Source organism: Myotis daubentonii, chromosome 2, assembly GCF_963259705.1.
Source record: "Myotis daubentonii chromosome 2, mMyoDau2.1, whole genome shotgun sequence".
Classification (NCBI taxonomy): Eukaryota; Metazoa; Chordata; class Mammalia; order Chiroptera; family Vespertilionidae; genus Myotis; species Myotis daubentonii.
Genome location: NC_081841.1, coordinates 8686447 through 8714005, shown reverse-complemented (window position 1 = coordinate 8714005; position 27559 = coordinate 8686447). Strand labels below are relative to the sequence as shown.

The 27559-nt window shown below is 49.6% G+C and overlaps 1 protein-coding gene across 1 annotated transcript in view; it reads right to left on the bottom strand.

Annotated features, from left to right (window-relative positions):
• MYH9 (myosin heavy chain 9) overlaps positions 1-23146 on the bottom strand; it is an 86755-nt gene extending 63609 nt beyond the window's left edge. Inside the window, exon 1 of the mRNA XM_059681662.1 lies at positions 22958-23146. The gene's annotated coding sequence lies outside the window, so the exon portion shown is untranslated. The remainder of the gene's footprint in view (positions 1-22957) is intronic.
• Between the last annotated feature and the right edge of the window lie 4413 nt (positions 23147-27559).

Sequence of the window (27559 nt, the reverse complement as noted above, 5' to 3'; positions counted from 1 at the left end):
TCACATCCTTCTCTGCGCATGCCTGCAGGCCTTGGAAGAAGCTGGTATGTCCTCTGCACCAGGAACCCTTTCTCAAGCCTCAGTCCAAATGCTCTCTCCTCTCGAAGGCCCTCCCCTGTTTGCTGCAAAAACACTTCCCTCCTCTTTGTGTCCCTCCCGCTCTGCGCCCATACTCATTATTTGCAGCTTTATCTGAGGACAGAAGCAGTCTCGTTCATTTTTATTTCAAATGTCTAGCACAATGCCTGACCCAGAGCAGGGCTCGGTTAAAGTATCCTGAATGAATGCATAAGGAACAAGGCAAAAATGAGGAAGGAGTTGTGGGGAAGGTTTGTTAGAAGCTGGAAAAACCCCTTGAGCTGTACAGAGGGCCAGAGAGTTGGAGAGCTGACCCAAGGTGAAAGCACGCACAGGTCACAGCCACCTACTCTGTTACAAAACCCAAGCCATTTATGGACTACTTTTTTTTAATGGACTAATTTTCTTATATCCTCAAAACAAAAAAGGGGGAAAAAGGATTAGAGCGTTCAATCCACAAAGAGATGCAGGAGTAAAAATTATTTCTTGGTCCCCAAGAAACTTTTCATAAGGTTGACTAAACCATCTCAGTTTTCTGGAAATTTCTAGTGTCCCCTGATTGACCAATGTGGAGGCGCTCACCATCTACCACCAGACACACCCCCATAGGACCTCAGCTGGCATAGGCTAGCGGGCAGGCATCAGCCCTCGCTGGGACCCATGGGAAGGCCTCGGGCTGCCCTCCTGCCGCTTCTGGAGAAATACTGAGCAAGCGCTACAGGCGTCAATCTTTGGTGCCAACTCAAAAGAGAGTGACAGAACTTAGAAAAACCACTGCCATGTGGAGCGCCGATTCTTCAAACCCCAAGACAGGTATTTATAATGCACAATAAGAGAATGCAATGGGGTTGAGTTTGGAGTCAGACGTACTGCGTCTCAATCTCCTGCTCACAATTCCTATGATCTCAAAGCTGTTAATTAATACCAGGAGAATCTCCTCGCTCTAGAATAAGAAAAAATGCCTACCTACCATCACAGGGATTGTAACTCAAGTTCCCAGCAAAGAATCCAACACTTAATAATAGGAAGTCCCCTCCCAACCCCTGTCTCTTGTCCTCCTGACCTAATTAGTCTTAATCCTTCCTAGAAGGACACCTGGGGCCTATGAAAAGTTTCTTCAAGTTTGGTGACTCTCCAGGTGACATCAGTCCAGAGAACAACATGGCACAGTACGGTGACTCCCAAGCACAGTGATTTTGCTTGAGGAAAGAGTGTTCCATGGCCCAGGAAGGTTGAGCCCGCTGCCACCCACAGCCTCCCGCAGTCACATGCACACAGCAGTTCTGAGAAGCCTGCGGCAAGGAAGCCCACTTCCCTCTGTCCGTCAGGCACAAGGCCCAGGAACATTCTGCAGGAAACTTTCTCGATGCTGACCTGAGAAACGCAGGTCTGGTGGGATGTGCGTGAGGCCAGCAGCAGAAGAGCTGGATTTGAGTGTGGCTTGGTACTGCCCAGCTGTGTGTGCGGCCCTGCACAGCACTCAGATGCTGCTATCAGGCTCCAACAAGGACTGAGATGTACAGGAGCCTCCTGTAGAAGCAGCAGGGCTATTAAAACAGTTATCTACAGGGAGGGGTCAGCCACTCTGCCCCCAGGGCCAACCTTACAGCAGCTCCCCACCTTAAGGTGCTCATCCTCCCCAGGCTATGAAGTGGGGAGGACCAGGGGCTGCTGAGGACTGGGAGGGCTGCAGAGGGCCCCCTCCCTCCCAACCTCAGGAATGTTGTTTGCTTACAGAAGAAGCTGGGACTTGTTTCCCTTAGCAGTATTCCAACCCCAGCCTGTGCTGATGCTTAGCAGATAAGAAAACCAGACCAGAAATGGGGGCAGAGAGGAATTTAGCACCAGAACCCCCAACCCACCCCCTTTGCCCTTCCCTCCTCAGAGAGAGACCCATGGAGAGACTTCCCAGAACGCCTGAGAGTCCCAGGGAACATGAGAAATGCTGGTATTTGCCTGACTGAAGACGGCGAGGCCTGCGGTCATTCTGACTTTGCCCTGCACCCAACGAACCCAGAGCATCAAAAGTGGCACCAGAATGTTGTGCATAGATTCCCCTCCCCCTGTATGTGTAAGGAATGGGGGTTGGGTAGCTGAAGATGAGGCTGGAGGGGATAAACTCAGCAGCTTACCCAGGATCTTATCAGCCATGTGGAGGAATGTAGATTTTATTCTAGGGATAAGGAGAGGCCACCTCGGGAGGTGGGAGGTAGGGAGGGTGACATCATTGGATTTGTATTTTTAAAAGATCACCCTCCCTGACCTCAATTTAAGGGGCAAGGCCAGCCGTTGGAAAGTACCATGGATTAGCCAGGAGGGGCTTTTTTATCTAGAGGAGGAAAGAGTTCTATGAGGCGGCTAGGGGAAAAGTGGTGCAACGCCACAAGAGGGGCAAATGCGGCACAGATTTCACCGTCTGAGCTGCTACTCCAAACAGCCTGGCCCAGGGTCAGGAACTCTCCCGCCATGGATCTCACGCATCAGGTGCCACGCAGACCAAAGTGCCCAGTGGAGTTTCCTCCACTAAGATACCACCCCCGTCCTCAGGGCCTCAGACATGGCTTTGGCACAGAAACTATTCCTTAATAAATGGATCTCTTGACTAATCAATCAGGGCACAAAGCAATTCGAGCTTGCAGGCAGCCCCCTTCAGAATGACAGCCCGTGGCCTTCAAAACCCAACAATCTTTGCAGCCCACCTCTCTTGTCACCTCCAGACACCCTCCATTCTAGCCATGGCTCCCGGAGGATGTCTCTGCTCCCAGATGGCCCAGGCAGCCTTTCCTAACACCCTCGTATGTTATTCATCTCTACACCCCCCACCCCCGCAGTCCACAGTGCAATCTGCCTTACACCAGAGCCACTGCTTCTCTGCCTGTCCCACCAGCGTCCCTAGAACTCCCTGAAGGCAGGGACTGTCCCCTGCTCCCTACTCAGGTGCTGACTGAGCCCAGGGTACGGCACAGAGCGGGTCCTCAATCAGTACTTGCTGAAGTGACATGAACTGCTCCAAGTGCTGGGTTTACGCTCACTTTGTGTCATCTGGGAACCTGGCTGTCCAAGAGCTCACCGTTCCAAAGGCAACCCCTCCTCACCCCTCATGTCTACTGTCGAAGGAGAGAGGGAGAGAGGGAGAGAGGCGGGCAGGTACATGAGCGACAGGTGCAGCAGCTCTCACTAAATGGGAAGAGGCCGGGCCACAGGCTGGATCTGTGGATCTGCAGGAAAGTCATCTGCACTGGGCCCTTGACCTTACTTGTAAAGTAGTCCATATTTGGATAGTGAGGTCATACCCGTGCCTCACCTACCTGGTAACGACCTTGCACTCAGCAGTCCAGGAGAAACTGCAAAGAGAAGCAAGTAATTTCAGGGACAATATCCCCTCCGGAAGAGTGCAGATTCTGCCCTCAGACTGGCCCCCAGTTTGACAAGGCTGACAACTGGTTGGCTGCCTGCCCCTTAGGAATGTTCACCGAACACACCGAGCCTGCTGTCCGGCAGATAGCATCTCCCAAGCTTCCCTCACGCGCATGGGGCAATGTGAACCATTCAGGTTCTGCAGCAAAGTAATTCCTTCCCTCTGGTCCTGCTGAGAGCACGGTTTTCCTTTCCTCAAGCAAGGGAGCGGCTTGCTGAAACCCAACGCAAAAAAGTAACCTCACTGCGAAGATGTAACTATGGGAAAGCGCTGGCTTCCTGCATCCACATCTGGAGGCTGAGAAACCCGAGGCAACATCAGGATCGAAAGACAACTTCTGAAAACTCCTCAGCCCAGAACCCACCAGGCCTTCAGCAGCGTGCTCTTCTAAGTGATGTATAAGTAATGCTAAAATAACAGAACAGTGTAGCCCAGTGGCTCTCAACCTTCCTAATGCCGCGACCCTTTAACACAGTTCCTCATGTTGTGGTGGCCCCCAGCCATAAAATTATTTTTGTTGCTACTTCATAACTGTAATTTTGCTACTGTTATGAATCGTAATGTAAATATCTGAAATGCAGGATGTATTTTCATTGTTACAAATTAAGCATAGTGATTAATCACAAAAACAATATGTAATTATATATGTGTTTTCCGATGGTCATAGGCAATCCCTGTGAACGGGTTGTTCAACCCCTAAAGGGGTCGCGACCCACAGGTTGAGAACCGCTGGTGTAGCCACTTGCACCAATAGCCATCCTAACCCTAGTCTGGCTGGGCAGAGAGCTCTAAGGCCACAATGTGTCCCAGTCACCGCTGGGTCCTCACTGCCCAACATGCAGGTACTGAAGTAATGGAGTCTCCCAAGAAGTCCAAACTCCCCAGACTCTCTGCCACCCATTCTTAAAGTGCCTAATGCTAAACCCAAGAATCCCACACCTTATTTTCCAAACGTAAGGGACTCTCGTGTGGTTCATCCCCCCTTAGCAGGCAGAGCAGCAAAGGATCCAGGACCGCATCGCTGTCCTTTCTTCTCACCCTCCCTCCTTCCAGCTAAATCTGATGTCCACTGATCTTTATTTTGTTTCTGAGAGACTGCGACTGGCCAAGGGTCAAGAACAATCTTCCTGAATTGATGGAGCGGGTCATTCAAGTCACTCCACTAATGAGCTTCATCGCTGAGAGGAGAGAGGCCTTCCACATGGTGATAAGCTTATGCATGACCTTTACAGACAGCATCTTAGAAAGCACCAGACTCAGGAGGCAGCCAGGCTGGCTGTGGAATTCCAGACCCATTGCTGAGCCAAAAGAACAAACGTTGCCGGGCTGACGTGGCCCCGGGCCTCGGTTTCTCCATTTGTAAAATGGAGGTGCTAGCAGCCACCCCCCAGGACAGCTGTGAGTTGCACGGTACAGAGTGCTGGCCCTGTCTCTGCAATGTGGTCAGAGCACTGCTCCACTCACAGGACTATTGTGAAGATCAGAATGAGCTAACGGAGGAGTGGTACTTGGTGGCGCCCTGGGCAGCCAGCTACCCTCCCCCACAATCTTTGCCTCTTCTCTCAAGAAGTCTGTGTCGCCACTGAGCTCATAATGAGTCAGTCACAGGCGCTGCCCTCACACAGCCCACTTCAGGGGTTTGCAGTCACATCCTGCCTAGCCTAACGCAACATGATTTATTCCACCCCAGGAATGCAGCTCATTTCCCAGAATTTTGTAAAGAACTTTAAAGACTGATTTGCAAGGGGCTCCATTTACAGGCTCAGCTGGAGCCGCAGCTCAGACCTGTAGGGGGGACCAACACAAAGTTGGGGCTAAAAGAAACTCTCCCCAGAGCATCTCATCCTGGGGGTACCAACATTTTCTTTTTTATCTCAAGCCTCCAGGAAAAAAAATAAAAAGTAAGAACTTTTTATCACAATTATACACAAGCATGTCAAACAAAATAAAACCTACGAATACATCCTATGCACTCCGATATTTGTCATTTGAATTTATTTTATTCCGTTTCTAAAAATGCTGGTTGCCATCCACTAAATTTCACGACCCACCCATGAGGCTGGGTAGATGAGGCTCAGACTGGTCCAGCGACTCCCCCAAGATCACACAGGGAATTAGCCCAAGCACAAGCTCAAGTCCAAAGCCGAAATGAGGCTCTGTGGGGAACGTGTTCCTCTCCGACTGCACCCACCATTTGAACAGGACCACCTCAAAGAAGCCATGGTAGGTATCCTTACCGCACCCCTTCCCCTGCTCCCCACCCTCCCCCTTAAAAAAGACTCAGAAGCGGGGGGGGGGGGGGGGGGGGGGGGAATGTGTGAAGCCACCTGCCCGGATATGGCTGAGGAAACATCCTTTGAGCACCTGGAGTGCAGGTGGATGGTCACAAGGACAGAAAGAAAGAGCCCAGTTTCCTCAGTATCCAGAATAAGAACAGGTCAAATCTCCAGTCAAAACATCACCACTCAAAGCGCCAGTCCCAGGCCCGCGCTGAAGAGACACCCAGAAGTGCTACATTAAAGTTTAATACAAGAAAGATCAGATGGCGGGGGCTGGGTGAGAAAGGTGACGGGATTAAGCAAAGAAACAAAAAGACTCATGGACACAGACAACAGTATGTGACTGCCAGAGGGAAAGGGGGTGGGGGAGGTAGAAGAGGGTAAAGAGGAGGAAAAATGCTGACGGAAGGAGACTTGACTTGGGATGGTAAACACAATACAATATACAGAAGATGTGTTGTAGACCTGTAGACCTGAAACCTATAATTTTATTAGCCAATGTCACCCAATAAACTCAACTTAAAAAAAGATCAGGTGGGCCCTAGCTGGTTTGGCTCAGTGGATAGAGCGTCAGCCTGCGGACTGAAAGGTCCCAGGTTCAACTTTGGTCAAGGGCACATGCCCGGGTTGGAGGCTCGATCCCCAGTAGGGGGCAGACAGGAGGCAGCCGATCAATGATTCTCTCTCATCATTGATGTTTCTATCTCTCTCCCTCTCCCTCTCCCTTCCTCTCTGAAATCAATAAAAATATATTTAAAATTAAAAAAAAGATCAGGTGGGAGAAGTAGGTCACTGTACAGAGATGAGATTGTGGAAGGTGCTCCCACATTTTTATCTGCCTGGGCAGCATAAGCTACCTGTAATGAACAAACCCTCGTGCTGATAATAGCATGCTGATCTGTTCACACACACACACACACACACACACACACACACACACTCTCTCTCTCGCTCTATAAACAGGAAACACAAAGTTCCCATGTCTCCGGATCAGTGATTCTTAACGCTTTCAGTCACCAAGGACCCCTTTGAGGGCTGTGACCCCTTGGCCTACCATCTTAGGGGCTCAGAGACCCTCAAGTTCAGCCTAAGAACTTTTAGGGGACCCTGTTGACAAGCTCAAAGGCAAAGGGGCACTGGAGTGGCCTCCTCTCCGCCAAGGCAACATGAACAAAGGCAAGAGGATCCTCTTCCTTCACTTCCTGCAGAGGGTTAAGCAGACTCTCACAAAAGAGGTCTGAGAGCAGAGCTGCAGTCCGGACAACCAGCAGTGACTTTGCGTGGGAAGCGGAGGTCCCTTCCCCGGGGCAGCTCTGGATCACTCTGGATCACCCTGGACCGCGGGAACAAAAAATCCAAAACTGGACAGAGAGGCATCTCTCCTTCCTTGGGCCTTTTCTCCCGGTGCCAGGCCTGGGCATACAGGCTGCAGCCAGGGTGGACAAGCAGCATTCCAGAGCCGTCAGCCTCCCTGGGGAGAATGACCCCAATACAAGCCATTGAGCGAAAATAAAACCCACTTATTTCACACTGCATAAAAAAATTAAAATGCAGTTCCCTAGAGCCGGCTGTGGTAGCACCCTGGTCTGAAAAGCCGGCCGACCCCGCTGCCCTTGAGCAGGTGGGTAGCCTGGCCACAGGGATGACCTCACACATCCTTCACCAGGAACCTGGCCGCTGCTTATTTGACCACCCACCAAGAATCGCTCCTTTGCCAGAACCAGTCTGGTTCCAAAGGGGCCAAGGCTGAAGCTGCAGGTGAGAGAAGGGACGGCAGCAGCCCCTGCCCTAGGGAGCTGCCGGATTCAGGCAACACCATCCTGTCCTGGGCAGCACCCTCCCCCACCCCCCAGAATGTGCACACACATGGACATGTGCACATGGACATGTCCACACATACACACACCTCAGAGGATGCGAGCGATCAGGCACACGTGGATGTGAGTGCTGCGGTCTCCACGCACTGGCTGAGGGAATCTGGCTATGTTACTTAAACGTTCTGAACCTCTCTTTCTTCATCTGGAAAATAGGAATCACAAAGCCCACATCGCAAGGCCATGCTGACAACCGCTAATACTTAGTTCTGAGTGCTTTTCGTCCGAGAGCGCACTAACCCACACAACAGCCCTGTGATGTAGGTCCTATTACTGTCCTGTTTTGCAGATGAAGAAATTGAAGCCCAGAGTGTTTAAGTGACTTGCTGGCTGTTGCTGTTGCAGTCTGTACCCTGGAGGTCTCATCAGGCTCCAGGGTCCGTGTGCCAGTGCACGTGGCCCACAGCCTCGGAGCACATGCAGGGAAGCTGCAAACACAGTGCACCCAGCAAGGAGGACCAGCCAGGGCAAGTAAACACCGTCAGCCACCAATCAGGAAGGGGAAGGAACCCCCAGTTATCCTGTCACCCAAACCAAAGCAGTAGTAGCGGTTCTCCTGGCTGATACCAAGCCCCTCAGCAACCGTGTTTGCCCTGCAAAACTCCTTTTAACTTGATTTCTCTAAGATAAGAGTGTTGGCCCGAGCTGGTTTAGCTCAGTGGATAGAGCATCCGCCTGCAGACCGAAGGATCCCCGGTTCGATTGCGGTCAAACAGCATGTACCTCAGTTGCAGGCTTCTCCCCAGCCCCGAGCCCTGGTCAGGGCATGTGTAAGAGGCAACCAATCGATGTGTTTCTCTCACATCGGTATTTCTCTTTCCCTCTCTCTGAAAATCAATGGAAAAATATCCTTGGGTGAGGATTAAAAAAAAAAGATAAGAGTGTTGGGGTGGGGAGTGCTGTCCCCTGTGGATACCACTGAAGAGCCAGGAATATTTTTTTTTTAATTTTTAAACATGAGTTTTAGAGAGCGAGAGACACCGATTTGTTGTTCCGTGATTTATGCACTCGTTGGTTGATTCTTGTAGGTGCCCTGACCAGGTATCAAACCGGCAACCTGGGCACATCGGGACCATGCTCTAACCAACTGAGCTACCCGGCCTGGAGGAGTGAGGAATTTAATGAGCTCCTAGTCATCAGTGACTCCCGACCACAACAATATGGAATGTCCCAGATGCAGGAACTACAAAGGATGCCTGGTAAGGCCTGAAGTGCTTTGAATCCTGCCCCAGAGCCTGATCTCTCTTTGCTCAGGTCCAGGAGTATCACATTCTTCAGATTCTTGTCTGAAAGCCAGAAGGGGGAGGGGAGTCCACTATTTCAACCTAAGGATAATTAAAGCAGGGACTTGTTTACTTTTAGGAAAAGAAAGCCTCTCTTTAATACGCCTGCCCAGGGTGTGTGGTGCTCTGAAGGTCTGCACACAAGGGGCTTTACAACCTGGAATGCCCCTGGCCCAGTGTCCTCACTCTGAGGATATAGCGAGACTCCAGGCAGGCGGCTAGGAAGTGGCAGGGAGGGGACCTGCCTGCCGGGTCTTCAGCCTCAGCTCGGAGGTCACTGTCCATTCTTTCCTCTCTGACATGAGGTTGAACATGCTGGCCAGACGTATGCAGAGCTCAGGTAGGTTTGGCAGGAGTAGAAACGACTGGCGGTGAGAAGTCAGAGTGCGGAGGGAGAGCCCTGCGAATTCCACAGTGTTCAGCATCAAGTAATTAATCCCATAAGGAGGCATTTTTCATGAGCACTTGGAGCGACCCGCCACCTCCTCCTCACACTGGCAAATGCGGGAATCAGTTGGTGGGCGGCAGGCTGGCTCTGGGCGGGAGGCAGGCTGAGAACAGCGTGCTGGTGAGCTAGGGAGCTGAGGGAGAAGAGCTGCAGGGACCAGGCTGACAGATTTCACACACCAGGCCGCCCACCCCCACCTGCTAAACATTGACTTGTGTAGGATGGAACAGGGGGGGCTGTATTTTACACCTGATACCATAAGCCAGTGAGGCACTGGGTCCTAACAACCACAGCTTCAATGTTGTGTACAAAAGCATGCAGTCTGCAGCCCCCAACTTCACAGACATTTTCCATATGATGGGTTAAGTGGGATGAGAGGCAGGTATGGGAAATAACCGGCCTGAAAATCAGAGGACCGGGGAGAGGATCTGAGATCTCTCACTTGCTACGTAGGGCCAAGACACTTAGGTTCTCTGAGCCTCAATTTTTCCCAGCTATAAAATGGGAACATTAATACCACCATTCTCATGGGACTGGGAGACTTTTGACTTCAAGCTTCATAGTGATAGAAATAGACTTAACGGGGTTGTTTTTTTTTAAAAAAAAAGGATATATTTATAGATAGCCTGGCACTATGCTGGACAAGTTATGTACAAATAAAACATATAAACAATAAAGCTAAACTTTATTTTCTCATTTTCCTCATTCCACAGACAAAGAAAACATGCATGGAAAGGATGCCTGGCTTAACCAACATCAGAGCTGGCAAATGGGCAAACCAGGATTAGGTCAGAGGGTCTGACTCCAGAGCCCCTGCCTATGTACATAAGTACTAGACGTACACATCACGGTGGCTAAGCCTCCGGACCCAAAGGAATCCAGACAGCCTTGTACCCAGTCACACCGGGCTAAGGGACAGCGCTGATGTTGAACCAGGGTCTGTTGGACCCACACTCAGATATGAATATATTCACCCATTTCTCAAGCACACAGTAAGTACCCACCTCGGGCCAGGCATGCACACGGGTCCGAGGGGCAACGCCTCTAATGAGAGAAGCAAGAGCAGCACAGGGAGGTGTGAGGCCTTGTCGCCTGTCCTGGGAGCGTTGACAAAGCAAGGGAAGCTCTTTCCCTGGCAGCCATCCACGCTTTGGCCTGCAACTGGTATTTTATGTTTATAGTCCTGCACCAGTTTTCTCCAAGTGTCACTCCTTGCTCGTGTAAAAACAGTGTTTGTGGCTCCTCAGAGGGGAGAGCCACCTCCAAGAACACGTGGTCCAAAGAACTGTGTGGGGATGCCATCACCCCAGTGAGAAAGGCAGAGCCCCCTGGGGGCTGGGAACAGCCAGGGGGTGGGGGGCAGTCCTGGTCCTTCCTGCGGGCCCAGTTACTAAAGCACCCTGATCAGAAGTGGAACTGGGGAGCAGAGAGGAGGAAAGGGGCAGAAGGAAAAGGTGCGGGTGGGAGGCAGAAGGAAACTGACATTTATTGGGTTTTATTAACCATATTTTACAGGTGAGAAAACTGGGACTCAAAGCAGTTAAATAAATGGGTAAAGTAGACAAGTCCTGGAGGGCTCATCCCTCACACCTCAGGGACCGAAAAAATGTTCTTGAATTAAAGAGGCCTTCACTGACACCCCCCTCACTCTCTTCTCCCCTGTTGTAGGGTAAATTGTGTCCCTTCCACCTCAAAAAAAAGTCTTATGTTGATGCCTTAAGCCTCAGGATCTCAGAATGTGATTGTATTTGGAGATAGGGTTTTTTAAGAGGTAATTAAGTTAAAATGAACCATCAGGGTGGGCCCTAATCCAATCCGCCTACTGTCCTTATAAGAAGAGGAAATCTGGACACTTGGGGGACAGCTTGGATGCTCGTGCACAAAGGGAAGACCATGTGAAGAGGCAGCAAGGGCGCAGCCATCTGCAAGCCAAGGAGGGAGGCCTCAGAGGAAACCAACCCTGCCAGCACCATGGGCTTGGACGTCTAGCCCCAGACGGTGAGAATAAATGTCTGTTGTTTACGTCATCCTGTCTGTGGTACTTTGTACTATGCCCTCGCCTGTTCTGTCAGCACCTGCCACCATCCTGACCTGCCATGGGCTTGTCTGGCTGACAGAATGTGAACTACAGAGACTTTGGTGGTTCTATTCAGTCGTCTATCCCCAGCATTTGAGGCATATTTAATCAACTACTAAACCGAGTGAAAATGGGATTCAAACCCAGCTGCTGCTTCTAAAGTCACCCACTCCCTTCCCACATCCTGCAGTCTCCTTCTGCTTTATCTAATTCTCTGTTTCTTGCACCCACTTCTCCTCCTCCAATATTATAGCTGGTCAATACTTAAAAACAGTATAAACTCAAAGATAATCTCTAGCCTATAATCAGCACCAAGTAATAGTGTAAACAAGGTGACAGGAAATAAAGAAAGAAGATACACAAAGGACCTCGCCTCTGCCACCAGGGAACATCTACCAAGTGCCGAAACCCCTAGCTTAGGTTTCGTCTTATTACTAATTCTAAGTCAATATGTAAAAATAAAGTTGGGTTAAAGTGTAGGGTTTGTTTGGGGTTTTATGAGTGTGTGCTGAAGGGGGCATTGAGGAACACAGCTCTCCTAGTCAAACCTCAAACCCAAGCGGCCTGGAACTGAGCCAAATCCCCACTGCAGGCTGAAAAGGGAACTCAGAGGTTGACAAAGCCTGAAACACAAACAAGGCTGTGCAAGTGTCCCAGTGACCATGTCTGGGGCCACTCCCGGCCCTCTCTTTCCCTAGGTGGGCGGGTGGGTGACAATAAGCCTGTGGCTCCTTTCAGAACAAGTGACTTCGCTCCTGCTCTCCAGGAACACAGTGGAGTTCTGGTCAGGCTCCCTAGAGCCAGGAGCTGGGGCTGGAGAAACAGAGACAATGGGGGCTGGAAAAAGGAAAGATGCCGGCAAGGAAGCCATATATCTGGAAGGTAAGAAAATTCCAGAGCAAAGACATTGCATTCCAGTTTCTCCCATCTTCTCCCTCATGCGCTGCCCAGCCCACACCTGAGTAACTCCCTTACTATTGTTAACATCTATCTGTTCAAAAGCAGCCACTAGGATTCTGAAACTTCCTCTTTGCAACAAAACTAAACTGTTGCAACTTGTTGCTACAATCGAGAGGGAGCCACAGCACAGCCTAAGTGGCCTGCCAGTAGCTTTTAGACATTTTGGAGACCACCCCACTCCACCTCACCCCTGCTGCCCCACCCTCAGGTGCCTCTTGCCCATGGGCACTGAGGGGTCCGCTCCCTGTCGACATGAGCCCTGGGAGTCTATGGCCCCTCACTTCCTCCCAGCTGTCTTTTCTGACCCAGGGCAGTACATGAACCACTCAGGGAGGGGCAGCTGGTTGAAGATCTTCCTCCAATGAGCCCAGAAAGATCTCCCAGGTCTATGTTCCTAAGCTTTCTCACCACAAATGACAAAGTGGTTTTACCTGTTTTCCGGAGACTCAAATTGGGCATGTGAGCTGCCACTTTCTCCTGGGCTCACCTTTATCACAACCCACACCACCAGAGTGAAGTGGTTTTCCCTGGGCCTAGACCATAAACCCCTGAGGGCAGGGCCTGTACCGTCTCATTCATCTACCTCCTAACCGCCTAGACAGCGATTCTCAACCTGGGGGTCAAACGACCCTTTCACAGGGGTCGCCTAAGACCATCGGAAAACACATAGAATTACATATTGTTTTTGTGATTAAGCACTATGCTTTAATTATGTTCAATTTGTAGCAATGAAAATACATCCTGCGTATCAGATATTTACATTATGATTCATAACAGTAGCAAAATTACAGCTATGAAGCAGCAACGAAACTAATTTTATGGTTGGGGGTCACCACAACATGAGGAACTGTATTAAAGGGTCGCGGCATTAGGAAGGTTGAGAACCACTGACCTAGCAGTTTCTGCCCTAGAACAAATGCTCAGGACCTATTTGCTGAATGAATGAATTTCCAAAACAGTCAATAAAACCCAATAAACTTTCTGGCAATGTAAGTAATGCTTCTTCTCCTCCATTAAAATAATAATTGTGGCAATATGGTCAGAAAGCCCAGAAAGATGCAAACGGTGGATGGGGTGAGGGCAAATCTTCTCACAGCTTTGCTAATATTGTTTGAGGTATACACAACACCCCCTTTTTTTAAACTCTAAGGAGGGAACAATTATGTTTCTCTCAACACTCCATGATAAATCTCCCCCAAGTCCTCCAGCTGGAAACGGCATGCTGACCACACACCCAGAGGGCACAGGCAGAATTCCCAGCAGCCACTCAGGAGTTAAGGACCTGGGAGTGGAATCCTGCACTCCCACATTTCCCAGGAAATGGCCAGGGGAAAGGAGGCCTCAATGAGCCATCTGAGCTCTGTAAAGACTGGGACAAAGGGCTGGGCCTAGAGCTCCTAAAAAGAGGAAATCTTTTACCAGCCCAGTGACTCAGAGGGCCTTGGCAACCTGGATCACCCCTGAACAAAGCACCGCCAGGGTCTGAGCAACTGAACAAGGTCCCAGCCCTTCTTCCTGGATGTACTATGCCACGTCCCTAGGTTGCCATCAGCTCAGATGCCGCCTCCTCCAGGAAGCCTTCTCAGACCCTCCTGAGCCTCTCTCCCCTGTGCTCTCCCCCCTACCCCCCAACCCCACCCCTGCACTCTAGCTGGCAGGACACCATCAGCTCCTTAGAAACTGCTTCCTTCACCTCCATGTTCCCAGCCCCAGCCCAGTGCCTAGCACATAAGAAGCTCTGAAGAGCGGTTACTGAAAGATGGTGGACAGATATACAAATGAAGAAAGGAAGGAATGCCAGTCTGTTGGATGCAAGTGGACTGAGGTCAAGAAGAGCCCAATGGTCAAGATGGTGGCAGGCCTGCTGTCTGGCTGGCTCCCTGGTGAAGACCGCCAGGGCCCGGCCACCAGCAGGCAGGCACAGCCGCCAGGATATACACTGCCCGGTGGCAGTCTTTTCACCTGCCCTCCCTTAGGACCAGCCACACACATTTGAAAAATGACCAGTTGAGGTTAAAGGTGAAGTCCGTAGCCAAGGCAACACTATCGAACTGGCAACCTCTCTCTGAGTAGCCAACTGCACTAGAGAACAGGAAGACCCATTCTGCCACGGCCCAAAGTCTGCTCCTTTGGTTAATTCCTGGTCACTGGTGAGAGAGGGCCCAGGGACCAGCCCATCCCCTCACTGTCAAGCCCCAGAGTGAAGGGCATCTACAAGGTCACACCGAGGCCTAGAGTCAGAGCACCCATGTTTGAATCCCTGCTCAGTCTCCTCATCTATAAAAGGGGGATATTTTCCTACCTCATGAGAATGAGGCAAGAAATGAGATAATTCAGGTAAAAGCACTAGCACAGTGCTCAATAATATTTAACTATTATGATGATTGCTAATATTAGCAGAGCTGGGAGGACTTCAACCCGGACCTCCTGACTCCCAGCCTCTTCCTTCCCCCCCCCACCATCCCCATCTCCCTCCACCTTCCAGGCAAGTCTAGCCTCCAGGAAGCTGGCTCAAAGGCTCAGAAATCCCCTGCCACTCAGTGTAGTACGACCTGTCTCATGTGGCAAATCTCTCTCCCAGTGTCCCTAGCCACGGTTAGAGGACAAGGAGGCACTCTCTGCCCACTGTCCTCCGGCCCCAATGAAACCCCACCAAGCCTGGCACAGTGCAGGCCATGGAGCAGGGGCCCAAGGAGCCTCGGTTATTGACTTGGCAAAAAAAAAAATTGAGGTCAATACTCTCATACCCAATAGTTGGCTCTTAAATATTAAAAAATAGACCAAACCTTTAAAACGGCTCCCTGCTACCACCTTCCTCGCCCCAGAGGTTTCCAGACAAGTAAGCACCTTGCATCCAAATTCTGTAAAATAGAGAGATCACTACTAAATGGCACTCTAAATCATTGGCTGCCTGGGCCTCCGTGTCGCCTGGCTTACAGGCAAAGGCACCAGTGAGACTTAAACTCCGCTCCTACAACGAGGACCTGGGGCTGACTGAGCCAGGCACCGGGCAAGAACCTGGGATCCAGAGAGGGGAGAGCCCGCCTCCTGCCTCCAGGTCTTCACAGTCCAGTGGGTTCTAAAATCCTCTTCCCCTTCCAGCCCAGTTAGATGAAGTCACCCAAACTGTTCCAAATGCCTGACTTTATGTTTATCAGACAGGAAGCTGCCTTCTCCAGCCCAGTGACTTAAGGCAAAACACAGGAAACGCGGCGGCTTTTGAACACAGACAACTCTAAATAAAGGTAGTGCTTTGTAGCAAGCTTTTTTAACATGCTTCAGCCAGCTCATAAGCAGCGCAGACATAATACGTTGAATTGTATTGTGTGGTCAGAATGCAAAGGTTGCAGGCCTTGAAACCTCAGCGTCCAGCCCAGGAAATCTTCTGGCAGGTTCCTCGGTCACCACACCTTGTTCTCAAGGGACAGGCTTGTGAGACAAATTGAAAATCTTTAAAACCTGAACATGTATTTTCTACCATCTGATGTTGGTGATAACATAAGAAAAAGGAGGAAGAAGGGGAGAGAAAAAAGCACCACTTCACTTAACACATATTTATATGTTAATTACAACAAGCCTAAAAAGGCAGGAATCTCCATGGTGAAGAAACTGAGGCTCCAGTGTTAACAGTTAGGAGAAAAGGTGGGGGTCTAGTCCTAGTTCCGTCTGACCCCAAAGCCCTTGTTTTGGTCCCTCTGCTGTAGGTCTCATGCTGAAAATACAACAAATCGATCACCCCAGACATTAAATTACTTGAAATGACCAGAAATGAGGACTGGCTGAGGAACACCGGAAAGCCAGTGCCTCTCAGAAGGGCCCACCCTGCTGCCTGGCACGACCCCATGTGAAATATTGATTTTTGAGCTGTGGGAACTTTCAGCCTAAATGGCCTGCCCAACTGGAAGAAGTTCAGAGAAACCCGAGAAACACCTCCCACCCTATTTCTTAATCCCAGTGCCCACCCCCAAAAAAACGAAAAAGATTAAGGGTGGGGAAGAATAGACTCTTGAGGAAAGATTAAAGGAGCAAAGTATGTGTTGCTTGGCTAAACAGCGCATAAAAGGGATGATAACAGTTCAAAACACTTTTAAACGAGGCCACATCATTTTGAGAGAAAGGCACTGGGGGTGAGTGAAACCAGGGCCAAAGCTTTCTTTTACCAACTCGCAGACAGATGAGCTTGGGCAAACCACTCCTTTTCGAATTAAGGGAGGAAAAATTACACTGTCCTTAATATCCCTTCCAGCTCGGGCATCCTCTAATTCTCAGTAAATTCAACAGGGAGATGTTATTGTTCTGTTCATTTTTCTTTTAAGCATTAGAGTTAAAATGAAAGGAAAAGAAACCTAAGACACATGTTCCCAAACTGTAAAGAAATGTCCATGGAAGTGAGAGGGGACCTCCTCAGAGGCCTCTTGTTCCTCTGGGTAGTACTGTAGGGCCCTGAGGACAAGGACCCCTGAGAGGCACGGAAGCAAAGACTGGCTGGTGGGGGAAGATCAGCTCCACCTTCAACTTCTCCAGTGGCCCAGCCCAACCTGCCCAGGCAGGAAGCCACACCCTTCAGTGGCAAGTTCCAGAAGGCCTTGCAAGGCTCCCTCCAGCCTCAGCAGGAAGGTCATTGTGCAGTAACCCACCGGCTGAAGAAGGTACCTACAGACCATGCCACTGTGAGGCTTGGAGGGTCAGGCTGGGGGGAAGCTCCCAAGAAGGCCTTGTCCTCAGCCCAAGGCCAGTCAAGAGCCTTTTCTGGGCCCACCTGCCCAGGGACCAGGATGTTGTGTCCCATTCTGGGTGCTGAATCACCTCGGGCCTGAGAGACTAGTCAGCAGAATGGGGGCCTGAGAAATTCCAACAGAGCAGCCAGCCTCAGTTACTTTTTAAAGAGACATGCATCAGACCCAGAGGGCAGCTCCTCTCCTGCTTCCCAAATATTTGGTACCATCAAAGCACGAGGGGCAGATGGGGGCAAGGGGATTTGGCAGGCCAGCATCCAGCCTTCGAGCCCATGTGGTGGCAGGCCCATTTTAGACCTAGGCTCATTTCATACTCATGGGTGACTCATGCCATTCCTCCCAGAGGCCGGAGGCTGCCTGGCAGGGCACAGGCCTGGCAGAGACCCTGAAGGGGTCTTCCACTGCCTTTGCCACAGTAAAGAGCTAACTCAGCAGCGAGCAGAGCTGGCAGCTTCTCCAGTACCCACGCCATGCAAGATGAAGATGGGCTTCCTGAAGAAAGGCATGGGGGTCCTCCAAGTCAAAACACTCTTCTGATCACATTTTCTCAAGAATTTGGGCCTTTCCACTGTTAATACCTAAGAACCACAGGCCAGATGTCTGAAGGATAATGGGATGGAGTGGGAAGGGGCACACTAGTGACTGAAATGACCTTTAGGTTAGAGGACCCAAGAGAATAAAGGCCTCGCATAGACTTCTGGTCAGGTAGGCTCCCTGGGAAAGGACTCCAGGTAATTTGGAGCCAGCGGAACTGTGGAAAACCTGGCAAAAGGTCATCCTGAAATATTTTCCAGACATTTACAGCAAAGAAAAGCAATCATCTACCATTTTCCAGAATATGAGGGAGTGGATCAGAGTAGACATTTGTTAAGGGTTACTCTGGTGATAATATGACATCATGGAGAAGAAAACAGTACCCAAAATGTTCCAACCACAAAAGCAAGTCAGTCAATTTTTAAAACCTTCCCTCCTTCCTTGCACACAGTAGGCACTCAATAGGAAACTTGGAATCTAGAGCAATGCATTTTAAAATGAGACCTACAAGATTGGCCAGCAGACCCTCTTATTTTTATAGGTAATAAAAATAAGAAAATTTTTAAGTTTTTTATGATTTAAGGGCAATACATATAAAAAGGCATTTAATGGAAAATAATGCTCACCCCACCCCCCACCCCCACTTCCTGGGCCCTTTCAAGAGGCAACCACTATTACCAGCATCTCAATATCTTTTCAGGCACAGAACCAAGGTGACATAGCATGTTTCACACAAAGGGACCACCATCTATACTACTTCACATCTAGTTTCTTCCACTTACAACATATCCCGCAGAGCATGGCCTATCAGTACATATAGATCGGCCTCATTTTTTAAAGGGCTGTGAGGACTGCCACTGTACAGATGTGCCATGATTTATTTGACCTTTCTGATGGGCAGTGAGCTTATTTCCTGTCTTTGTCTATGACAATGCTGCAAACAATATCCTCAACATTTCCTTTTGCACATTTGAGTTGATCTATGGGGCGCATTCCTAGAATTCAGACAGAAGGACTATGCTTTGACAAATATTGCCATCAAACTACCTTCAAAAAGGAGAATTGTGCCTAGCCAGTTTGGCTCAATAGATAGTCAGCCCGCTGACTGAAGAGTCCTGGGTTCAAATCCCATCAAGGGCATGTACCTTGGTTGCAGGCTCAGGCCCTGTCGGGGCACATGCAGGAAGCAACCAATCGATGTGTCTTTCTCACATCAATGTTTCTCTCTCTCCCCTTCCCTTCCATTCTCTCTGAAAATCAATAAAGAAATATCCCTGGGTGAGGATTTAAAAAAAAAGGAGAGTTGTTACAACTCATATGTCCATCAATGGGGCAGGAGAGTACCTACGAAACTGGGGCATATTGGAGAAATTAAAATGACTGAATTTCACCCTAGCTGGTTTGGCTCAGTGGATAGAGCCTTGGGACAAAAGGGTCCTGAGTTTAATTCCCATCAAGGACACATGCCTGGGTTGTGGGTTCGATCCCCAGTAGGGAGCGTGAAGGAGGCAGCCGATGGATGATTCTCTCTCGTCACAGATGTTTCTATCTCTCTCCCTCTCCCTTCCTCTCTGAAATCAATAAAAAATATATTTTTTTTAAATGCCTAAATTTGTCAGTTTTCCCCACCCTCTCATGCATAATTAGTGGGCTCATAAACTGGTGTGATGTCTTTGTAGGCAATAATGGCATTTTCTACCAAAATCAAATGTTCCCTCAGCTAGAACTAGAAGTCAGGTCTCCAGACACTCAAGGCTCTTTGCATGCTACCCCTTGGCAATGTCCTAGACTAGGGCACTGGAAATCTTGTTTTAGAGCTAAAACTTGCAGTTAGTTTGCGCACCTTCTACCCAGGCCAGGGCCCAGAAATGAGGTTGCTCAGCACAAGCTCATCAAGTGCATCCGCAGCCATCAGCGGATGGGCCCCAGGACCACTTGTGCTTTTACCACTTAGGCTCCAGAGGCCACGAGTGCTGCAAACACACACGCACAGGCACCAGCACACCTGTTTAGAAGTAGAAAGGGCACTGAGCCAGGAAAACCATCTACCCCTCCTCTTCTGTTTCCTCCCCTGACAACCCAGGGAATTAAGACAGAACGTTTATATATTTTCTTAAAATTTTACACAGCCACTCTACATACCTTACATAGGCCCTTTCCGTACCTTATTCCTTTTAGTTCTCACAGCTCACCCTGTAGGGGAGCTGTCATGATTCCCACATGGGTTGTGTGACTTGCCTAAGGTATTAAGCTAGTAGTGGCAGGGTCAGGACTGGAGTCTTGTTCTGAAGCTCACAACCCCACAATCCTCAGCTCTAAGAATGGGATTCTGTAAGTCACAGGAGCACCACTTCCCAGGGGCAGCCAGGGCTCCATTCAGTCACTGGAGGACCTGAGCCCAGAGGCTCAGTGCACCAAGGGTTAAGGTCGAGGCAGTGACTCTGGGGCTGCACAAAGAGAAAATGCACTTCCTGCCCCTGCGGCAGGGATGCTCTTTAAAGCTCAGCAAATTAGGACGTTTGTTTAATTAAGAGGACACACAGATTTTGTTATTCTAAATATTTCTGGAACATGATGCTTGGGAGGAAGCTGTTAAAGCTTGGATTTTTTTTTCTTTGCTTTGGGTTTCTCTTTCTACCCCAAGAGAAGCGCAAGGCCCGCCTCTGAGAAAAAGAACAGCCAACCCCTCCTCTCCTTTTGAAATAAAGATGTCAAGCTGGTAAGGGCTGTCTTAAGTACTTTACTGAAGGATTAGCTACAAGAGGAAGTGAAGAAAGCACAGCTAGCCTGGTCTCTAGCAATACCCTACCAGGCTACACAACAATGCTGCATTTTTCCTGTGCTTTTTTCCGTTTAAAAAGCTAACAGATCCTTGTTTTGTTTTTTCTGGATCAAGAACAGGCGAAAGGCAGGCTGTGATTAACGTGCATCCTTCATCCTGCAAGAGAGAAGTTGTCCCATCTCCAACCCCCGGGGTTAAAAAGTTTATAAATAAAAAGACAGAATACCAGGGCTCTGACCCTCTTTCCTCTCCCCTCCTGTGCCCCTCAAACAAGCAGCCACAGAATGCACCTCTCAGGCGGCCCTTCCCCAAGCAGAGCCTGCCAATCTGGGCACCTGGGTCTGCCAGCACCTGGATCTGCCCACAGGCACTGCCAGGACTTGCTGAGTGTGAAGAGTAGAGCTCTTTGGTGTCACCCCACAGCCATCTGGGGGGCACAGCGGCTCTCAAATTACACTGAGCAATCTCTTGATGCTTTTAATTACCCCTCAATTACCCACTAAATGAGTCCTCGCTTTCCAACACCCAGTGCTTGCCCTCTGTTTGCAAACCAGCACTGGGCTCCTTCCTCGAGGCCGCTTCCCTCCTGGCCTCAGACAGAAGTGGCCCCTATTGGAATTCCTGGAGTCCTTTGTCTATGGCATGCCCGGGACACTCATCAGAGGCCGCCTTTGTATTTCAGTCACTGGGCCATATTTCCCCTCGAGGGCTGTGAACTCCTCAAAGGCAGAGGCCTTTGGGTCAGTCTCCCAGGATGGGCTGGCTCCTTTCTCCGAATCCCCATGACTCACGGTACCTTTCTGGGGTCTCTGTCATCTTCGCCTCACATCAGAGTCATCTACAAATTTGTCTCAGCTCTCCCCTAATTGCCGGAGGGCAGTGGCCAGGTCTTACTCAACCTCACACACCCCCTTACCACCTGGCAGAGTCCCTGGCACAGAGAAGCCAGTTAAATATTTGCTCAATTACACATCTATGTACCCTCCCCTCACTCCCAGCAGCCTTGTATATAAACTAACTAATATTAATCGAGTGATTGTCTAAATGAGCCTTAAAGCAGCCTCTCTTCCTACAAAAAAAATAAATAAAAAGAATAACCAGGTGAGTTACCAGGAGGGCCTCAAACAGTGGCGTCAGAAATGGCCACAGTGTTGCAGGAAGGCTAAGGCTCTCTTCCCCTTCAGGTTACTCAACAGTTACTCTGAAATCCTGTCAAACCCAGAACCGAGTGCAGCGAACCGAGAAGCCGCTGGGCCTCTCAATTGCCCAGCAGAGGAAGCCGCGTGTCTCCAGGACCTGGGACTTCCCAGGAACCTTTCTCCCGACACCTGGCTGCTGGGTGGGGGCTGGGTGGGGCCGCAGACAGCAGCCCTGCCACTCACCCTGCCACCGCCGCCGCCACCTCAAGGCAGCCGGTGAGGGTCCTCCGTTTCGAGGGATGGAAGACGGGTGCAGCCCTGCTCTGGGCGTGGCCCCAGGACAGGATGGGGTGAGGACCCCTGCACGGGAAGTAGGGGCTGCGGGTGTAGAAAACCCCAGATCTGGCCCAAACAGGAACGATGCAATCGCCCAGGCCCAGTCCTAAAAGCACAGGCTCCAACTTCCCCCCACCCCGCCCGGCCACGCCCGGGTGGGGCGGCCCCAGGTGCGGTGGAATCAGGTGCATGCCCGGGAGGCACAGATGGCTGCGGGCGGTCCCGGGCCTTCTCCCGGAGGGAAGTCAAGAGTCGAGGAGCTGCGGGGGGACTAGGAACTCTTCCCGCCTGGCAGCCCGGCGCCCGCGGGTCCTCCTCCTGCAGGCGCCCGCCGCACCTCTCCCCGTGCCCTCCCCTGCCGACCGCTCGCCGCCGCGCAGAGGAGGAAGTCGAGAGCGGAGGGCGGAAACCGCGCCGAGCGCAATGTCTGCGGCGGGGCTGTCCGAGTCTGACTCAGGAGGACGCCCTGACAGCTGCCGAACGGTCCCCGCCTGCCCGTTACCTCCGTTTCGGAAAGGCCTCAGACTAAACTTCCAAAGGGGCCGCGGCCCCGAGCCCACCCCTCGTCTGGGTCCCACGGACAGCGGCTCCCCGGAAGGGGTTAAAAAGTTTGCCCAACTTGGGCACTGGGCGAGGCGAGGGCGGGGCGCGTGCCCGGCAGCAGGGGGAGGTCGAGGCTCCCCGGTGCCCCGCCGGGAGTGAGCCAGGCGTGGGTGGGGTTGGAGGCGATGAGGGGTTTCCGGGGAGCGCTGGCCACGACCGCCTCCCTCGGCTGCCCGAGGCCGCGCTGCCAGCGGCGCCTTCCCGAGCATCCCGCCGGGGTCCCGCTGCCCCTCGGGAAAGGATGCGGGGCCAGCCCGGCCCGCAGCGCTCGGGTCCGCCCGCCCGCGCCGGTCGCCGGCCGCGCCGGGGCCGAGGACCGCACGCCGGCCCGCCGGCCAGACGCCTGCGTCCGGTCACCGCCGTCCGCACCCGCCAGCCCGGGGCGGGACCGACTGGTGGGGCTCGCTCACCTGAACCTGGATCGGCCCCGGGGAACAGGCGCTGCTTCTCCCGAAAAGGCTTTCTCGAGCGCTCGGGCGACGGCGGGGTGGGGCGAGCGCGCGAGGCGGGAGCTGCAGCAGGTCAGCCTGGCTCTGCTTCCGTGCCCTGCCCAGGAACCGCGGTGATCTGCGCGCCTCACCGCACCCGGTCGGCTCCTCGCCGCCTTCCCGCCCCGCCCTTTCAGCCGCCCGCCCATTCCTCGCTGGAGGCGGAGCCTGGAGGGACGATCCCGCCCTCCTGGCCGTCTCACCCACTCCGACCTGCTCCAAGTCTTGATGGACAGACATATTAGCCTATGGGAATAGAGAGGGGCGGGGCCTTTGAGTCCAGAGGGGTGGGGATTCATCCGCTCCACCTCTACGCTCTCTCCACCTTCCCCCCGCGCTCCCTAGGCGGGAGCCCCGCCTACTAGGGCGGGTTCAACGGACAGCCAGGTTCCAGGGGAGATTGACACAGAACGAGTCCAATCAGGAGGAGAAGGCCCTCAATTCAGAACTGAGATGTTGGTGCCTTGCCTGGGCGGGGGCGGGGGCGAGGTCGGGCGGGAGCGGACTGGGAAGGTCCAGGGTTCTGACACCCCGCCCCGCGAGCAGTTTTCCCAGTCCCATGTCATCCTAGCAGAAGAACAGATATTAAGTACCATATATGGACAAAGTGCTATTTTACATAATTATGATGGCCTGTGGGGCGTACAAGGACTCAGCCCCGGATTCCTTGTGGGCGCCCGGAGTTCGATGTTCGATTCCTAACCCTCTCCATAGACGGGGCACCCTTGCCTGCCTTCTTTCAGGCTCCAGACCTTTGCTGCCACGGTTTCCCACGGCCTGGAATGCCTTCCAAGCCTTTCGTTATCTCCACGTGTAAACTCGCACACTTTTAGGTATTTGGTGCAAAATATTTTCTTGGGTTTTTTGTTTGGTTTTTAGGTAGGCAGAGCACTTGGCCAATACAAGAAGATTTTTTTTAATTTTTTTAAAAGAATGTTTACACTTACCTTTTAATCCACCTAGGATTTATGTTGATTTTGGAGGAAGAAATCTAATATAATTTTTGTAACAGGCAGTTGTCCACATACCATTTTCTCCACTGATTTCAGGTACCACCTTCATCACCTATGGAACTTCTATATGTTTGGATCTGTTTCTGAGTTGGATCCATTGATCTTTCTGTGTGTTCCTGTGCCAGTTCCCCAATATTTTAATGAAGGTAGCTTTCTAATACATTTTATATATCAGAGGGCAAATTTCTCATTATTCTTTCCTTTTGGAATTTTCATGATATCACGACTAAACTATCCTTCCAAATGAACTTCAGAAAAAGTTTATGATACAAAGGCAAAAGACTCCTGGCTGGATAGCTCAGTTGGTTAGAATGTCCTTGTTCCAATACATCTAAGTTTCGGGTTTGTCCCTGGTCAGGGCACATACAAGCATCAACCAATGAATGCATAAATAAATGGAACAAGAAATTGATGTTTCTCCCTTCCTCTTTCTCCCCCCTTTTTCTCTCCCTCTCTCTTCCTTCCTCTATCTCTAAAATCAATCAATACTTTTTTTAAAAAGAATGTGATTGTGGGAACTTCTGTGGTTTTTTTTAATTGGAGAAGTATACAGATATGGGTTTAAAAGTTGTTCGCAACATTGTTTATAGTCATTAAAAATTATAAATAAATGTACAATACAATGAATCACTTAAAATTTTTTTGATACATCCATATGTTGAAAGTCATTAAAATGTTACATAGATTTGTATTTACTGATTTAAAATGTATTAAGTGAAGAAAGCACTTAGAATGCTGTTGTAGCAGGATTTTATTTTATGCAGTGTGTGCCTGTGTGTGTGTGTGTGTGAGAGAGAGAGAGAGAGAGAGAGAGAAAGAGAGAGAGAGAAGAAAGAGAGAGGTTTACAAGGCATTATATTAGCTTAACAATAACCCACAACCATCAGACCAACTTAAAAGGCATTATATTAAAGTATAAATAGAGATTATGTCTTGCTAGATGATTGTGACTGATTTTTTCCTTTGCTTATCTGTATTTCTAACGTAAATCTCTTGGATAACTTTTCCAAAATGGAAGAAAAAGACTCACTTTGATGTAAAATCTCTTCCCTGACCCTGTAGGCCAATTAGGTGCCCCTCTTCTGTGCTTTATTTGTCTCTATGGACCCAGAACTAACACAAGGCTTAGCATAAATGGTCCTTAGTGAATGCTGGAGCAGGACTCAGAGAGCACCTGTTTCCTTATCTTTTTTACTTAATTTTTAAATGATGTTAGAGAAAGAGAGGAAGGGAGAGAGAGAGAAATATCGAGTTGTTCCACTGATTTATACGCTCATTGGTTGCTTCTTGTATGTGCCCTGACTGGTGATCGAACCTACAAACTTAGCGTATCAGGATGATGCTATAACCAACTGAGCCACCGGGCCAGGACTGTTTCCCTAGCTTTAGGGATGGGTAAAATCACAGGGCCTCACCCAGCCTCGGGAATGTTGGGAGGAACAGAGGACCATTGCTGCTGCTGCTGCTGCTGTTATTATTACTCAGCAGAGCATTATTGGTAAGGGTCATTTCCATTTTCCTCATGGCCCCAGCCTCCTAGCACCGCCCTCTCCGGGGAATACAGGTCACAAAGAAGATGGAAGTCCTTTGTTGGCCAGACCCCGAATTCTCTTCTCCCCATCCACTAGCACAGATGCTCCCTAACTCCGACAGCCTTGCCACAGCCCGTCCAGCCTCACCCTGCCAGTCTCCCAAGATCCTACACCCTTGATAGTATCTATTTTTGTAAAAGTAAAAAAAATATATTTTATTTATTTTGTCTAAGTGTTACAACAGTGTTATGGTTGATGTAGAAAATACTAAAAAGAACCAAAAGGTTATCGCCCGTAACCTTATCACCACAATACAGCAACGATTAACAAACCTTGTTATTTCCTTCAAATCTTTATATACACACATATTTAAAATAAAATTGAGAGGTCCACATATATATGGTCAGCTGATTTATTACAAAGGTGCTACCTCAAATAAGTAAGGAAAAGATGTCTTTTTAATAAATGGTGCTAGGTCAATGGTTAGGGTTAGGGTTACATACACATGTGGAAACATGAATCTTGACTCCTACCCTCAAACCATTGACAAAAATAGTTTAGGCTGGAACAGAGACATAAATGTGGAAAGCAAGCAATGAAACTTCTAGAAGAAAGCAGAGGAGAATATTTTCATGACCTTGAAGTAAATAAAAATTTCTTAAACATAGCCCAAAAAGTATAAAACATAAGGGAAGATTATTAAGTTGAACTTTATTAAAATTAAGAATTCCTTTTCATCAAAAGACACATATAAGCAAGTGAAAAATCAAACCACAGACTGGGAGAAAATATTGACAAGACATAGATATAACAAAAGACAGGTATCCAGAATTTATCAAGAACATTGAATATACATGTATGCCCTATGATCCAGCAATTCTACCAGTGAGTAATAACAGATATATATCAAAATGTTCATAGCGGCTTAATATGACCAAAACTTAGGAGGAAAAAAGGTCTATGAATGGTAAAGTGGGTATATTGATTATGCCCATACTATTGATTCCTACACAGAAATACGAAAGAACAAACTAGTGTTACGTGTAAAAAGAAGGATGATGCAAATGTCCATGAACTGCTGAATGGATAAACGAAAGGTGACAAATCCATACAATAGAATACTATTCAGCAATAAAAAGGAATAAAGTACTGATACAGACTACAACATGGGTGACCTTTAAAAACATTATGCTAAGTGAAAGGAGCCAGTCACAAAAGGCCACACAAAAATAGACCCAGAGACACAGAAGCATGGAACAGACTGTCAAACCTCAGAGGGAAGGCAGGGGAGGATGGGGGCGGGGGAGAGGGGAGAAGAGGCCAACCAATAAACTTATGCGCATCTATGCATAACCCATGGACACAGACAATTGGGTGGTGAAGGCCTGGGGTGGGGGCAGGGTGGGAAAGGTCAATGGGAAAAATATTTTCAACAACATGTAATATTTTCAACAACAATGATTTTTTAAAAAATGTCCAGAATAGATAAATCTATAGAGACAGAATGTAGATCTGTGTTGCCAGAGGCTGGGGAGAGGGAAAAATGGGAAGTTACCGCTAATGAGTATGAGGAGTATTTTGAGGCAATGCAAGTGTTCTGAAATTAGATCATGGGGATGATTACACAACTCTGTGAATGTACTTTTAAAACCACGAATTACATATTCTAAAATGATGAACTTTATGGTAGATGAGTTATATCTCAATAAAACTGTTTCTAAAGCTACCTTTTAATGGATGAATCTCAGAGATATACTGTTGAGTGAAAGAATTTAGATACCAAAAAAAAAAAAAAAGAGATGCTGAATGATGCCATTTGATGTGAAGTTCTAGAACAGGCAAAATCAATCTCTAGTGACAGAGCCAGGATAAGGGTACCTTTGAAGAGAGTTAGTGACCAGGAGCGGACCCAAGAGAGCCTACTGGAGTGTTACAACGTTCTCCATCTTGAACTGGCTGGTGGTTACAGTGGGTCTACA